At 39.9% G+C, this 16,064-nt stretch overlaps 1 long non-coding RNA gene across 1 annotated transcript; it reads right to left on the bottom strand.

The window, feature by feature from the left end:
* Positions 1–481: 481 nt before the first annotated feature.
* LOC126932904 (uncharacterized) lies at positions 482–5,941 on the bottom strand. The gene is made up of 2 exons (XR_007718368.1): positions 5,890–5,941; positions 482–1,562 (listed from the first exon to the last, which is right to left on the bottom strand). It is a non-coding gene; the product is annotated as an uncharacterized LOC126932904 (long non-coding RNA).
* Between the last annotated feature and the right edge of the window lie 10,123 nt (positions 5,942–16,064).

Here is a 16,064-nt window from a genome sequence, read left to right as displayed (position 1 = left end):
GGTTGAACCCTGAAAATGTGAAGCCTGATAAGGAAGGTCCAGTTCAAATAAGGCTTTTCCTCTGCTGCTCCCTGCTCCCTGCTCCCTCAAATAAGTCTCCCTGCTGCTAGGATCTGAATGACAGACACTGGTGAGCTGTTAGAGGGAGGATTAGGATCACAGTGTAAAAGATAGAAAGGAAATCAGGTGCCTCTGAAGCCCTACCCCCACAGCCCTTTCCCTTTGTCAACTTCCAGCGAGAAGCAGATCCAAACTGAGAAGGGAGAAGATGTGATATTTGATATCACAACAAACTTGAGTTTTGATTAATATCCTGGACAGGACATTCTATGTTCCAAATAGAGATTGTGTGTTACAAAGTGACTGTAGGACCAAAAGTGAGTAGCAAATTCATGAACCTCTTAGATTTTTTTCATTTAGGCCATGATGAGATTACTGCCAATGACTCAACTTTCAAAATACAAGTGAATAACTAAATAAGTAAGGTAAAATTGCACTTTTAATTGTATTTTGATGACATCGTGAGCCGTGATTCAGTCACTTCATCTCGTAGAACTTCTGCTGGTGGTAATCACATTTAATATTGTTACAATCACCCCTGCCTCTCACCTTGTGGATGTATGTCCCCCCAGTCTCCTTCTGAAAGGTAAGTGAATACAGCTCATTAGGGTGTTACATTAGAATCACTGTTTTGGAAAAGTCAAGCATGGTGTGGGCTTCTGGTGTCAGATGTGAATGTGAGAGATGAACAGCCAAGCTTTGCAAATAAAACACAGCCTTACTCATCCCCCTTCCCTCGCATGCACCACCACCCCATCTTCAAAGTCAGGGCTGCCTCAGCATGTCACAGGAGGCAGGGAACATCATCTTGTAAACACCAGCGATGAGCATGAGCCGAGACCCCCAGCAGCAGAGGATACAAACCGTCCTCCTGAAGCAGGATTTAATTACATTCTCCGTCAGGAAAGGAAGTTGGATTTGCTTCAGTGGAATTGCATTTTCTGCATTCGGGTGATTTGTTTCTCCTATAAAACCATTTCCCAGTACCACTACTGGAAGGCTGGTAACTAGAAAGCTGCGTGGCTCACTCTTTAGACCGAAGGCCACTCCTGTCCCCGTGTGTACATTTCTACCTTTCACAGCCTGGCATTCCCAGAGGCCTTTGTGAAAACAGCGCAGAGTCCTCAGGGGAAAGCGCTCAAGATTAGTGCTGTACATTCTGCTCCATGGCTCTGCTACTTCATGTTCTGTAATATTCCTGAATTCCTGCTTTTCTGAGGTCAAGGGTCCTGTCTTGTTGTCCAGTGTCTCCTACCGAACAAAATTCTCATCTGACTCCTTTGCCCTATTATGTTTGGGGTGTCGGGTTGATTCCCTGATGATCTCAGTCACAGCCTCCTCTATCTTCTTCAAAAACAGCACTTTGTGGATGAGTTGTGTGCTGGCAGTATTTTCTTTAAACAGTTCTCTATGGTAAAAATGTTGCCAATCGGAATATCTTCAGATATAACACATGTTAAAGTACACAAGAAGTCCTTGGTTCAGGGCTTCAAGGAACTCACCTGGATGCAAATCAAAGAATGAGTTGTCAGACTGGATAAAGCCAAGAGGAAAAGAAGCGGACAGTTTGGACCTAGTCCTTAAGGAATAACCATATGGATGATTTCATGCTCACATGTACCCCATTTCTATAGCCCTTGGGAAATATTTGAGTGTAAACGAATATTTGGCATCTCATCTTTGGGAATTTCTGAATATCCTCAAATTGTAGAGATTCCAGCCACGTGGGTACAGACCCAAACTATGAATACGTGTGTTTAGAAAAGAGAGCCTTTCTGCCCTAGTCCCAGCCATTGCTTCTGGTGGACGCAACAACATCCTCCTACCCCCTCTCCCTGATTCTGTCTTTTGCCACCTTCAGCACATTCCAGTGGTGCTCAAGCAGAATGACTTTGCCCCCGATTTGGCAATGTCTGGAGACAATTTTGGTTGTCATAACTAGGGGGCAGGGGATGACGTTATAGCTTTATTAGGGAGAAGCCAGGGGTGCTGGTAAACATCGTACAATGCAGAAGAATATCTGTTACAACAAGGAATCATCCAGTCCAAAATGTCTGTTGTGCAGAGAAACCCTGGTGTATTCCCACACTGCAGCATGAATGATCCTTTTAAAATTTACAGCCGGTAATGTTACTCCTCTGCTCAGAACCTCTCAGTTGTTTTCAGTGTCTGCTGGAGTATAAGTCAGAATTCCTCACAGCTTACAAAGGCCAAGATGACCTGTTCCTGCTCCTCCCTGACCTCACCTCCCGCTGCTTTCTTTTCGCTCACTCCACTCCGGCCAGGAATTTCTCCTTGTTCCTCCAACCACTTCTCCAATCCATTCATGCTTCTGCTCAAATGTCATTTCATTAGAGAGGATTTCCCTGGCAAATTTACATATATAAAAGCAAATACTCCATAACTTTTCCCAACCCTACACCACAGGGAAACACAGTTAGATGAATTATAATCCATGGTTCACGGCATATATTCAATGTTAACCCTGTCAAATGCCTGCCCTCCCTCCCTCCCTTCCTTCCTCCCTTCCCTCCTTCCTCCCTGCCTCCCATCCTTCCTTCCTTCCTTCCTTCCTTCCTTCCTCCCTTCCCTCCTTCCTCCCTGCCTCCCATCCTTCCTTCCTCCCTCACTCCCTCCCTCCCTCCTTCCTTCCTCCCTCCCTCCCTCCTTCCTTCCTTCCTCCCTTCCCTCCCTCCCTCCCTTCCTTCCTCCCTTCCCTCCTTCCTCCCTGCCTCCCATCCTTCCTTCCTTCCTTCCTTCCATTCTTCCTTTCCTGCAAATAATATAATTAAATCCAATAATCCAACATCCAACATGAAGCTAGAACACTCACAGAAACCTATGTGACTACCCCAATAATTTCTTTGCCACTCCTCATTCAAGACAACTACTACCCCGATTCTTGTATTAACAATGTTCTTGATTTCATTTGATATATGTTAACACATCTATTTGTACTTCTTTAAAAATATTAGTTTGGGTTGCATGTGTTGGCTTTATGGAAAATGTAATGTTTTAAATATAAACTAACTTATTTTGTATTCCTATTATATTGCTATGATCCATCTTCAATGTTGCATGTAGTTATAATCACTCAGTTTTCATTGCTACATAATAGTCTCTGTTTGAATATGCCACACTTTTCTTCTCCAGTCCCCACTATATAGGACTGTGTTTGTTTCTAGGTGTTTGCCATAATGAACTTTGGAACATGTTAGGGTTTCTCTCGATATAACTTATCATCACCTGATATTTTATGTATGCACTGGCTTATTTGTTGATTGCCTGGCTCTTCCCAGTAGAATGCAAAGCCCCTGGGAACACAGCCTCTGCTTTACCCCTGATGTATCCACAAAGCCTAACATAGTGCCTGCTATATAGTAGGAACTCCATTTATATCTACTTTCTCCACCTTTACCCTTTGTCCTGTTGCCTGGCTTACTATAATAGCCTTCTAACCTGTCTCCCTGCTGCTTCCCTTGCTGCCCTTAAATCAACTCTCAACATAACAGCCAGGATTATTTTGTTACAAGTTATGTGAGATTCTGTCATTTTTCTGTTCAAAAATCTCCAGCAGCTTCCCCGGTCTCAACGTAAAAGCCAAAGTCCTTATAAGAAACTACGGTTTTCTAAGATCTGGCTTCCTTCACTTCTCTAAACTTATCTCCTAATATCTGTACGCTGGGCACACTGGCCTCCTCGGTACTCTTGAACACTCTACATTCATAACCCCTAGGACATTTGCTATTGCTGTACTATTTGCTTGGAGAGTTTTTCCCTCAAATATCTACAAAGCTTATATCTTAGTTCCTTCCCTTGTGTGCTCAAAAGTCACATATTGAGGTCTTCTCTTTTACTCCATGTAAAATTGAAACTCTCTCATCACATTCTGTCCCTTTACAGTGCTTTTTGTCCTTAGAGCTCATTGCTATTTAACTTTTTTTACTTATATATTTTATTCGTTTATGTCCTCCTACTGAACTGCAACCTTTATAAAACTAAGATTTTGAGTTCACTGCTGCGTCCTTGGTCCCTAGAATATGCCTGGCACATATGAGTTGTTCAATTAATACTGAATGAATAAATGAATAATGGGGAAAGTGAACATGATAAGTAGTTGTTATTATGCGACAACTTATTTGGGCATTCATTAGATCATAGTTATATTTTTGATGGTCTAGTGGATGTCAGAATGACTTAAAACTTTAAAAATAAAATATTCCCAAAGCTACTGATGCAACCATCTGAAAAAATAGAAGATGATGTAAGAGATGCACATGACTAGAGTCAGACCACTAATTCTGAAGATCCTAATTCCTGAAGCCAGTTTTAAAATATTAAACATATTTTTTGCTTTGTATAAATCAAGGCACAAGAATTCATAGAGGGCAAAATCAGATCTAGACTTGTGTGGTGCATTTATGGAGGAGCGAAGCACAGACCCCCTTTGCTGGAGTCTGTCACACGAGGAACTTCTCAAGACTCCAGAGGAACAATCACGCCTCTTTGCCGCTGGTGTGGTCTTGTGGTTCTTAAGGAAAGCAACGGTTTTGCCAAAGTTATTACAAATATTTCAAAATTATTCAGTTCTAAGTTTCGATGTGTGTTTTTAAAAATTACTTCACTCTAGCTTAATAACATTTCCAAAGAAATCTCTAAGAAAAAAATGACTTCTGGAGGGAGCTAGATAAGAAGGACTGAGGAGAAGATAGATGATTTCTGGCTGCCATGTCATTATTAACCACAAATAGAAGAAAGGAAATGCACAAGAAATAACATTAATGTCCTTAAAAGATATGGATACATCATAACATCAAAGAATTTTCAGCTCAGGATATGTATTTTATAATTTTAGATAAATCTTGAATTATATAAATCTTTAAAATGTCAAGATGTGGCAAAGCCACTTCACAATCATGGTTTGTCATCTTGTCAGTGCTCTTGACTTTTGAGTTCTCGTGTAAAGAAGGCATTCCTTTTGCTGTCGTCCTTCTGATAAAATTAGCTGTGTGTGTTGTGTAGTAGTATTTCCATCCACACACAAGGGTGTGGCTTCACATTCTTTGTTACAACTGCTATTCAACCATTTATTTAAAATAAAAGTCTAAAACTGAAATCCTCTAATGAGTTGGAAAAGTTTTGCTTTAAAAATGATCCTTTTAGAGTGATTTCCAGTGCCATTTAGGGGATATAGGGAAGGAAGGTCCAAGGTGTCTATATTTTATCTACAAATAAAACGATCAAGTGAACACATGCCTGTTTGATCTGTGCCTGGTAGCTTAGCATGGCTACAGCAAGTGATGCACTTGTAATCATTTCAGCCCTCACCCAACCCCAACCATCAACATTTCTCATCAAAGGAGGGCATTTACATGCTCTGAAAGATCGAATGAAAATAAGTGAAAACCTCTTCAGATATTTGTTTTAAAAATTCTTTGGGAGTACATAGAGTTTGGATCATGAAAGCAGAGCTCAATTCGTAGTTTTGATTCTTCCCAGTTTCACATTTTTAAAAAATGTTCTTTCACCACCTCCATGTGCAGAAGGCAATGAGCTCGCTTTGTTTCCCAACTGACCTATTCATATCAAGTTAGTTACACCCACTTAAGTCTCCCCACCACCTTTGGCCAATCCCACAGAGCCCTCCTATGGAGCTGGAAACTCATATGGAGACTTTTGTTTTTTATAGAGAATTCAATCGCTCGATGCCACAAGACACCCTTTCTTATTAAAACGAGAAAGAAATGCATGGAAGTTGTTAAAAACAAATCATTTTCCATTAGTAAAAGTTACATGATTGGAAAGAGAAGAGCACATTGCTGTAATTACCGGTACATTAAGCAGGGGATGAACAGCTGCGTGAACTTGGAGTCAGTAGAATAACAGCCACTGAGCCAGCTTCCCCATATGGTCCAAGCGAGGAGGTGGGGCTTCTAGCTGCCTGGGGGTTGGGGAGAGGTGAGGAGGGGGCAAACGAATCCCATTCAAGTAGGGAATAGGCGCCAAGAAATGTCTGGCTTCCCAATCCAAACCCAGCTTTCTCTGTGCTGCACTGGAAAAATCCCCCTGGCCTCCATAACAAAAACCTCTAAAATCAATGTTGTCTTTTCCTAAAGAGAGCAAAATGTGAGCGTTTTCAGACTTTTGGCTACATTGCTACTAATAGAAAAGACGACCTCAGAAGGACTTAGTCACTTCCTCAGCTCTTTTGGGGTGTGGCTATGACTTGGAATTGTTGGTGTCACTTAGTAAACACTGTATTTGATCTAGCATGTGCCTTCTCTCCCAATTAAAAATAGAGTCTGGCCAACAGCGACAGGTCCCCACCACCAGGTACTGGCCTCAGTCTGTTCCAGTGAAAAGCATTAGAGACTTCTAATTGGCATTCTCTTCAGAATTTGGCAAATTTGGTCAAAGCAGACCAGCACTATAGTAACCTTTCATTATCAATGCAAATCCTAACAGAAAAGCATTCCATTCTTCTTACATTGTACGTCATAAATTAAACACAATAAATTTTATTGTGAAACCTCCTAGGAAGACATTCCTGAATAGACAAAGCAGAAAATGCTTGCCATTATACTAAACAGAGCTAAAATTTGATAGTTGCTGGAAGGGTCGGCTATAAGGAATCTAGCTATTTACAGGGGAAATACCAAATAGGCTACATCATTTGCAAGGAGATGTTTTTGTAAGTACCATGTCCAAAACCGTTTGGGTTTCAACTATATGAAGGTTATTATTACAGAGAATGGTGACCAGCTGTTCTTCATTGCCTCTGAAAACGGAATGAGAGAAAAATGGCATTAAAATGGAATTGGAAGAATTCAAGCTTCCTAAAAATTTGAGTTTGCTAACAGGAGAAGGATCCACGCTAGGGAGTTATAAAATGAATGCCTTTCATTTTCTGTTGCTTTTAAAAAATAAAAAGTGGCACTTTTAAGACAGTTCAGGTACAATTTTGTCCATTAGAAAAATACTGAATTTGATAATCTTACAAATTTCTAGTAAAAATAATTTCAAAAATATTTAAGAAATATGACCATTGGAAATTAGGCTATGTCTGGAGAATAATTCATCCAGTCATGCTATGGTGTCAGGGAATCTTGTAAACTGAGAGAGTATTACTAAAGGAGTCCTGTCGGAAGTGTGTGCATTTCATGCCATAGATTTATGCAAGCATATTTGAAGAAGAAGGATAATGACTGTCAATTAATATTGTCTTCAGAAATACCTAAATTTACAAATAAAAGAAAAATAGGCTGGGCGCGGTGGCTCATGCCTGTAATCCCAACAGTTTGGGAGGCAGAGGAGGGTGGATCACCTGAGATCAGGAGCTCAAGACCAGCCTGGCCAACATGGTGAAACCCTGTCTCTGCTAAAAATACAAAAATTAGCTGGGTGTAGTGGTGCATGCCTGTAATCCCAGCTACTTGGGAGGCTGAGGTAGAACAATCACTTGAACCCAGGAGGCAGAAGTTGCAGTGAGTCAGATTGCACCACTGCACTCCAGCCTGGGTGATAGAGCGAGACTTCATCTTAAAAAAAAGAAAAGAAAAGAAAAGAAAAAAGAAGACAAAGAAGAAAAGAAAAACAATAGTATTCTACTCAATAGAATAAACACACCGCTCTCTCTTAAAAAATTATTAGATTGATGAATACATAGACATAAAAACATCATTTGGTGGGTATCAAGATTTCCACTGAGAGTTAATTTGTGGATTTTCAAGGAATTTATACCTGTATTCAAACAGGTACTGTGATATTAACTTGCAGGACTTCCTTAATAAACCAACTGTGGGAAGGACACACATTCCTAGACTTTCACTCACAGGGCAAATCCATCGTTGCCAGACTTCTGCTGTCCGTAGAACACTCACTTTTCTGTTTTCCATTCAACTTGAATGAAAATTTCTACTAGATCTCATTCTAAATCCTCCCATGGGACAGAGCTACCTTTCAGCAGTCAGTGCTTTACCAAGGGCCGCACTCAAATTTGAACATCTCAGTAGACATGGAATCAGAAGTGAGGGATTACTGAATTTCACTGAAAGCTTTTCTCAGATACTGTAATAAAAAAGCACCACCTTCATCTCGGATGATATGAAGCTTTTCTGACAGCTAATGTTTATCTTTGTGATGCTTGCTTTCTAGGGAAATATTACAATTTGTAGATAACTTTAAATATTTAAATTTTTTCCAAGCAGGAAGAAAAGGGTAAAACAACCACACACACACACACACACACACACACACACACACAATTTCACTACATAAATACATCTTAACTTAAAATTCCTGGGCACTTAGGCTGTATGTCATGGCCCCCTGCATGAGTTAAGTGAAGTTAGAGATTTCTGCCAAGTTAGAGAGCTGGTTACTTACTTCAGGAAATATTCAGTTATTTCATTTGAAGTATGAAATTGCAGGAGCATCCAAAAGTTTACCAGGGTCTAAAACTACAAGTGAGCTTATTATTGTCTCTACTCTTTATCCTTCTATGGAGTAGTTCCAAGGGATCCTTTGAACCAGCTGCCCAGTTTTCATCCCTGTAAATAAATTTTCCTTCACACAGTACAGGGTCAACTTCTGAAGAAGAGATCGTTTATCACGGTAGTTAAAAGCACAGACTCAACCCAGACTGAATGGGTTCTAGTTTCAGTTTTGCCTCTTTACAACGGTGTGCCCTTTGGGTAACATACTTAACTGCTCTCAGCCTCAGTTTCTTCCCCTGTAAAACTGGGATTTAATAGCATCTTTCTTAATTGGTTGTTTTGAGGATTTAAAAAAGTACTCAGAATCTTACCAGACTATTTGTCCGCAGCTGGATATGCACAGAGGTTGAGAACAGAAGGAATGAAACAGATCATCCCAGAAAGACCACATAATCAAAAATCACCACTTTCCATACAGTAAAACAAATACAATGCTCTTTAATATTTATCTTGGTGCAGCAGTGTATTAAGCCTGATTTTATTTTGAAGCAGAGGTAAAACTTATTTTATTTGCAGATAAAAAACACTGCATAAAATGGTTCATGATCGCCAGTTGCTGGGAAGTGGGGAGGATATCATACTAGTAATTGTCCACACTGTCTACTTATCATGTGCCGCTTCTGAAAACAGTAGTAATAAATAGATGGGAAGGAAAAAGTTACATAAAGGTCTGATGAGTCCATTGTAACCAATTTGTACTATGTCCAAGAGAACGAGTCCGTAAAGTTTGGACCCTTCCTTATCCTTCATTCGTTGACTCCCTCCCAGAGTTTAGAGGCTGTCTTCATCCTCCCAAACCTTTCAAGACCAATTATCAGTATGATTTTCTTTACTCCTCACATATTTATCCAATCATTCATTTAACCAAAATTAGTTGAGCACCTACAGAGTCTTGGACTCTGCAAGACAGAGCAGGGTTCGGAAGTTTGGAAGGGAAAGGTGTGAAGAAAACCTTATATGCACAAGGGTGAGTAAGATACAGTTCTCACCTTCAAGGAACTCATGGCTTATGTATAAAACAAACACTCCAAAGCAAACAAAGATTAGAAGAAAGATCACATGATGCATTATAAAATGGGGTGTGGGCAAGAAACCAAGTAGGAAGGAAGTAGCCAGCTCTGCTTAGAAAAGGTAGGAAGTTATCTCAGATAAGAAGGTGCTTGATTTTCAGGGCTACAAGAAAAGTCGCGATTCACCAGGTGACGACAGGGAAAAGAAGAAGCCAGGAAGCAGCTCAGGCAGAGGAAATGTCACATGCAAAGACACCAAGGCCTGGAAGAACATCAAATGCATAGTGCATGTCTTATTATGTTTATGGTTGGAATGCAGCGTGTGTTGGGCAGCACTGGATTGGCAAACATAGCAATGGCCCAGGTTTCTTCAGAGAGTCACAAGTAACAGTAAGGTAGGAGGCCACTTATGAAGTCTCGCTACCATCCAGGCTTATCTGATTTCCTGCCTGAAGGAAGGGAGGAAGAGTCCACAGATGCAACAGCCTTTGGGCATTTAAATGAAGAACATGTTGATTTTCTTTAAAACCCAGCTTCTGGGAATGCTGGAAGATAGGGAGCCAGATATTGTCTCCTGTTTGTCCTATGTTATATCCAAACATCTTAAAAGAGACAATTCTTAAAGTTACAAAGAAATTATATGAACTCATAGTCACTTTGTTCATCTCGTAGTTTCACTGGATATATATACCATTTACTTACACATTACCTAAATCAATTAAAAATAAAAAATATATTGTGCTAATGACATAGAAATTTGCATTAAATAGCCTTTAGTCTAATAAATATTGCTATCCACCTCAAATCCTGCCAGTCAACTATCCTGAAAGAGAGACACCATAAAAAAATAATGAAATCAGCCTTTTGCACTTGTGACTCTGTCAAACTAAATGCAAGACTTGTCTCCAGAGCTGGAAAATTGTATTCTCATTTATTTAATAAATAGTTACTGCTGACAGAGGCAACACAAGGGTGGATCAGAAGACCCTTTTCCTGTCCTCTTGGAATTTATAGGATAATGGATTTAAATAAAAAATAATGGAAAGAAAAGAAAGGCCCTTGAACAGATGTCACTGATGCCTTTGCATGCCACTGAAGCTCCTATCTGAGCAGGCATTTAAGAAGCTGGGCCTTGAAGAAGGAAAGATGGAAGCACATTCAGGCACATAAAAAGCAGTGAGCCAAGCCTGTGCAAATCAACCCAGAGGGTTGGACAGGTTGCTTCTGAAACACTGTTGAGGTCACTCAAAGAGGGCTTTTCATGGCTAAATTTCAGATCAGGAAGACAAACAAACTCATGCAACTTAGAAATAGAGTTGCCCAATTAGGAGAGGTAAGAGTTGAACGTGGTGATTTCTACCAGATAGACCACATCTTGGACCCTCACGCATCCTATAAGCTCCTTCTCCAATGAAAATCATAGAACTCTTCAAAGTCATATTTGAAACAACAGCAAAATCTGTAGTAAACACTGTGATATTTGATCCTTTTCCATCTGCATAATAGAGCTATAAAAAATGATCTGGATTAGGCCTTCCAACATTAAATTTGATAGGACTCAATCAGTGCAGGTTTTCATGGCTCTGCTGTATGGATGAAAAAGGGACAATGATCATAGCATTTACTTTTCTTCTCCAGTTTCTCAGAAAGCAGCATGAGTCAGCCTTCTTCAAAGAGTGAAGATGGAATCTGAGTCGGTAAACACATTGTGTGGTGGACTTTTGAGCGGCACTGTGCCTCTTCTCGCCCATTAATAGAGGGCAAACAAACACAACAACAAAAAGAATGTGTGCTAAATCTGAAAGTATTGTTCATGAAGCTAAACTACCCAGCAGGTGAAGCACTTTAATCCCAGAATCCACCACCTATAAAATCTGCCCAATTCCTTCAGCATTTGTGAACAACACTGTAAGAGGAATTCTTAGGACAAATAAATGGGGGTGGTGTGAATTAAAAGAGAATAACACCTGTCTCTGCAGCTGGCCAACAGACCTCACTTTAATGTGCTGTCTACTGGGAAATGGAGGCGTCTCATGTTACCCGGAGGCCTTGGCCTACACTGGGGTTTGCAGAAAGGAATTCTGTGACCAGAAGATGTGAGGCTTGGTCCGTGGCCAAAAACAATGGTGAAAGGTACAAAATGAAAAGTTCTGTCAGGACAAAAGCACTCAATCACAGAACAACACACAACCTGGCTGTTTGAAGAAATGAACCCCAAACCAAAGTCACAACTGGATTAACAACTGGTTGATCCCCTTTTACCTTCTAATGCTTCTGTGGCTGCCAGATACTTATTGAAATCGGAATGAAGAGAGTACAGCCGCCAGCAGCATACAGTGTCTTCATTTAGGGCTGGTTCTGGCTGGTCACGCAAAAGCAACTTGTAAGATTTATGCTCCTCGCCTTCTATCCATATTTTTTTCCATTAAAGGGGGAATTTAGAGCAAAGTTACCAATGTAACTCCAACCCAGTGCTGGAGAAGTCCTCGCTGACTTGCAAAATAACTGTGGCTTCAGCAGAATTGTGTGCCCAATGGTAACAGAGGTGAAACCCATAAAAATTGTGTGCACATATTTTTTAAAACAAGAGAAAAGACCCTATTATTTGGTCCACATTGGCTCTAGTGGTTGGTTTGTCCCATAGAACACGTCTGAGTTTGAATAATGGGAACAAATAAACTAAAAATGAATTGCTCTTTCCAAGAAATATTTAAAAGGGTTTATACCTATACATGTAGAGAAAGAAAGATGATTATGCAATGCATAGACCACAGATCACAGAAACTATTAAAGTTATTTGAAGAAATATGGACTATGAAAGGACCAAAAGTTAAAGGAGAAAAGAGCTGCTGGTGGTTTTAGGTCACAGGGACTTGAATGTCCATCACAGGCCTAGGAGTGAAGACAGGCTTGTGTGGTTAAAGTGTGGGCCCATGACTTCTACGGGCCAGGAAGAGACTGTTGCTTTCTCCCCTGGACACGGATGCCTGGAAATCCTCTACTAGGGACAGAGCTATACACGTACGTATCGGAGCCTGGATAAAATGCAGAAACGTTAGAAAGGTACCAGTAAATAAAAATCACAATGAGCCCTAACTGACTGAAATTGATCTGAAGTACAGAGGAGGGTGGTACAGGAAATCAGGAATGCCTCAGCCTCATGAAAGGATGGAGCTTTACAGGGCACCCCAGAGTGGAGTCCATAAAGCAGGAAGTGAAGCTGTAGACACCAACATCAAGGTTTTTTCTTTGACTTTGGATGGATGTGGGTTCTGACTGTAACAGACGGAATTTATTGGGTCAACACTACATGAATTGAAAATAAGGCCTGCACCCAAAGAGGAAGCAAGTACCCCAAGTGTCCAGTCCCAAATATTTTGGCAGTGAATTTAGACAAAGGAAAAAAAATTATGTATCCATGGAAAACTCTCAATGAACTGTTTTAAAATGCCAAAATATCTATTGCTATTTTCTACTGTAAAAAGATATAAGCAAAGTTTCATTGTTATCGTGAAAAAATGATTTCACTTCATTACAATGTTGTTTAATATTAGCCTAAAGGCATTAATGACAGGGAACTCATTCATTAAAATACATGATTATAATTCCAACAAGAAAACAAGTATTTGTTTTCCAATGACACTTTCCTCCTTGTGTAACACTTGAGGATATTTAAGCCATTTTAATAACTCTCTTTCTCACTCACACACATACACACACACTCTAAAATACAGAATATAAATTCTGTTCATGTCTCCTTTTGCATCTGTGAGGATATCCTACCCCTGCTATCATAAGAAATAAAGTTTGCTCTTTACTCTGCTTCCATAAATATACTTAAAGAAAAAAAAAAACACTCTATTATATTAGCATCAACTCTACTGACTGAGCTATTGATCAGCTTGGGCATTTTCATTGAGTTTGAAAATGCAGCATTGGCCGGGCGCGGTGGCTCAAGCCTGTAATCCCAGCACTTTGGGAGGCCGAGACGGGCGGATCATGAGGTCAGGAGATCGAGACCATCCTGGCTAACACGGTGAAACCCCGTCTCTACTACAAAATACAAAAAAACTAGCCGGGTGTGGTGGCGGGCGCCTGTAGTCCCAGCTACTCGGGAGGCTGAGGCAGGAGAATGGCGTGAACCTGGGAGGCGGAGCTTGCAGTGAGCTGAGATCCAGCCACTGCACTCCAGCCTGACTCCGTCTCAAAAAAAAAAAAAAAAAAAAAAAAAAGAAAATGCAGCATTATAAGTCTACCTAATTGATGAATTACAACTATGCATTTGATATACATCATTTGCTATATGCTCTGGTGGGAAGAGGAATGGAGTCAAATAACAGTTAAAGCATGGGCACAATTCAAGAGTTCTTAGCACTTTCCGGTATTACTTATTTTCATCAAGTCTTCTGCCAAATATCAGTTTGCTCATAGAAAGGCAGTATTTTGGAAAGAAACAAAAAAGTTCAGAAATTCATGATTTCTTTAAGGCTAAGCCTACTTTGTAAACTGACATATTTCTCATTGGTATTCAGCTTTTATTACATTCAGGGACCCTGATAATTCATTTGAGACTTGAGAATGGATACATATTTCAAATATTTCTCTACTACAGAGAAAACATGTCACAAATTCAATATCACATAGGCAATAATCAGCTTAAAGTACCAAACATGACTCTTCCAGATTTGAGACCATACAAATAAAATTATATTTTTAAAAGGCATAAGATCAGCAGGAAATATAAACCTCATTTAGTCAAAAGCTTAGAATTTCTTTCCTTAGGAGCAAAATTGTATGACTTATTCAGCTCCAATATGTCCTTGAAGGTAAAGATTGCAAAGTAGACCATCACCCCAGTAGCAAGTCACTTATTTGTTATATTGATACAGCTGACTGTCCAAAGCAAACCTAATTTACAGGCAGACCCAAGATTACTGTGCATTTTTCAGAATGCTGCCCACAGACGATAGTCACAAAATATTGAGTCCAATTTGCTCCCCCCATTCAAGGAAGTATTCACTAGGTCTTTCTCACATACAAAGACTAGAGCTCCAACTTCAGAGCTATACCTGAAGAGGTATTCATAGTATGAAACAGAGCAAAAGTGATTTCAATTGTCTCATAGATTTTTTTCCCTGTGAAAATGTAGTCCTCCTTCATGAAAAACTAAGTCTGAACTTTCAAAATAATTTATTGTGATCAGGCAAACCATGGCATGTAAACACTTCAATTCCATAAACAAGGATTAAATATCTCAACTTACTAGATAAAATCTGGGATACAAACAGGGGAAGACAGAGCTACGTATGTAACTGTGAAGCAAAGTTTTAAATGCTTTTTGAATTTATACAAATAAATTTGAATTTATAAAAGCATTTATGGTTCTTCTGAGAACACAGAAGAATGAGAATTCTCTGTTGAAGTGAGGGCATTTTTAGGAGGAAGTAACATTTGACCTGCCTCTTGAAAATGAATAGAATTTCAATAAAGTGGAGATAGAAGTGGGTCTGTGCCAACCCTCAATGGCAGGGAGCCCAAGACAATCGCACTTGAAAGGAAGCCTTGCTGCTGCCTTCTTTTATAAGATACTTGGCACATCAATAGAGGCAGAAATGTCAAAGTTGCCTTGTAATAACGCTCCAAGAGAGGAGTAAAGTGTAGTGGCCCGTGGTCTCTGTACCTCCTTACCTCCAGCGCCAAAGGCAAGGCTAGGGCTGCTGCCAAGGTGGCCTGTCCAAGGGAGGGACCTAACAATAGGTAAATGAAGAAAGCAATGTAGCTTCCATCTCAACCTTCCACTGAAAGTGCTCTCACCAAACTCACAAATGATATCCTCAAGGCTAACTCCAATTTTTTAAAATTTTTAAAATGTAACTCCTATTTCCACCATTGGCTGCATTTGACATTTCCAACTTTTTCTAATTTCAATGGCTTCTCTGAGTTTCCTAGGACCACCTAGTCCTCTTCTTTTGACAATGCTTAAAATATTGGCATTGCTGCAGGTCCTGTCTTAGGTACTGTACTCACTCTACAGACCCTCTCTGAGTGATCTCATCTGCTTCCACAGCTATATAAACCTGTATGCTAATGAAGCTCAAATCTGCATCTCCACTCCTGATCTCTTTTCTGAGCTCCAGAGAGTATAACCCCTACCTATTGGCCATCATCCATTCTACTTAATTTTGCATCATCAACAATAAAGCAATCACGAAATCTTGTTTTGTATGCCTGTTTTCTAAGTCAGTTCACATTTCTCTGTTCATGTAACAAAGAATCTGCTTTGAAGAAATTTAGCAACTGTTTCTAAATATTTTCACTTCCTCTGGTCCTGTCTTTCCATTTTATCCTTCACACGGCAGCCAGAATAATTCTTCCCAATAGAAATAGGATTTTATTTTATTTTGTTTTTGAGACAGAGTGCAGGGTCACGGTCTCAGCTCACTGCAACCTCCACAGTTGTTGTCTTACTATTCTTTATATATTTGGCACATAGCATAGA

Source organism: Macaca thibetana, chromosome 12, assembly GCF_024542745.1.
Source record: "Macaca thibetana thibetana isolate TM-01 chromosome 12, ASM2454274v1, whole genome shotgun sequence".
Classification (NCBI taxonomy): domain Eukaryota; kingdom Metazoa; phylum Chordata; class Mammalia; order Primates; family Cercopithecidae; genus Macaca; species Macaca thibetana.
Note: the sequence above shows the minus strand (reverse complement) of the source record. Positions and strands in the feature narration are given on the sequence as shown.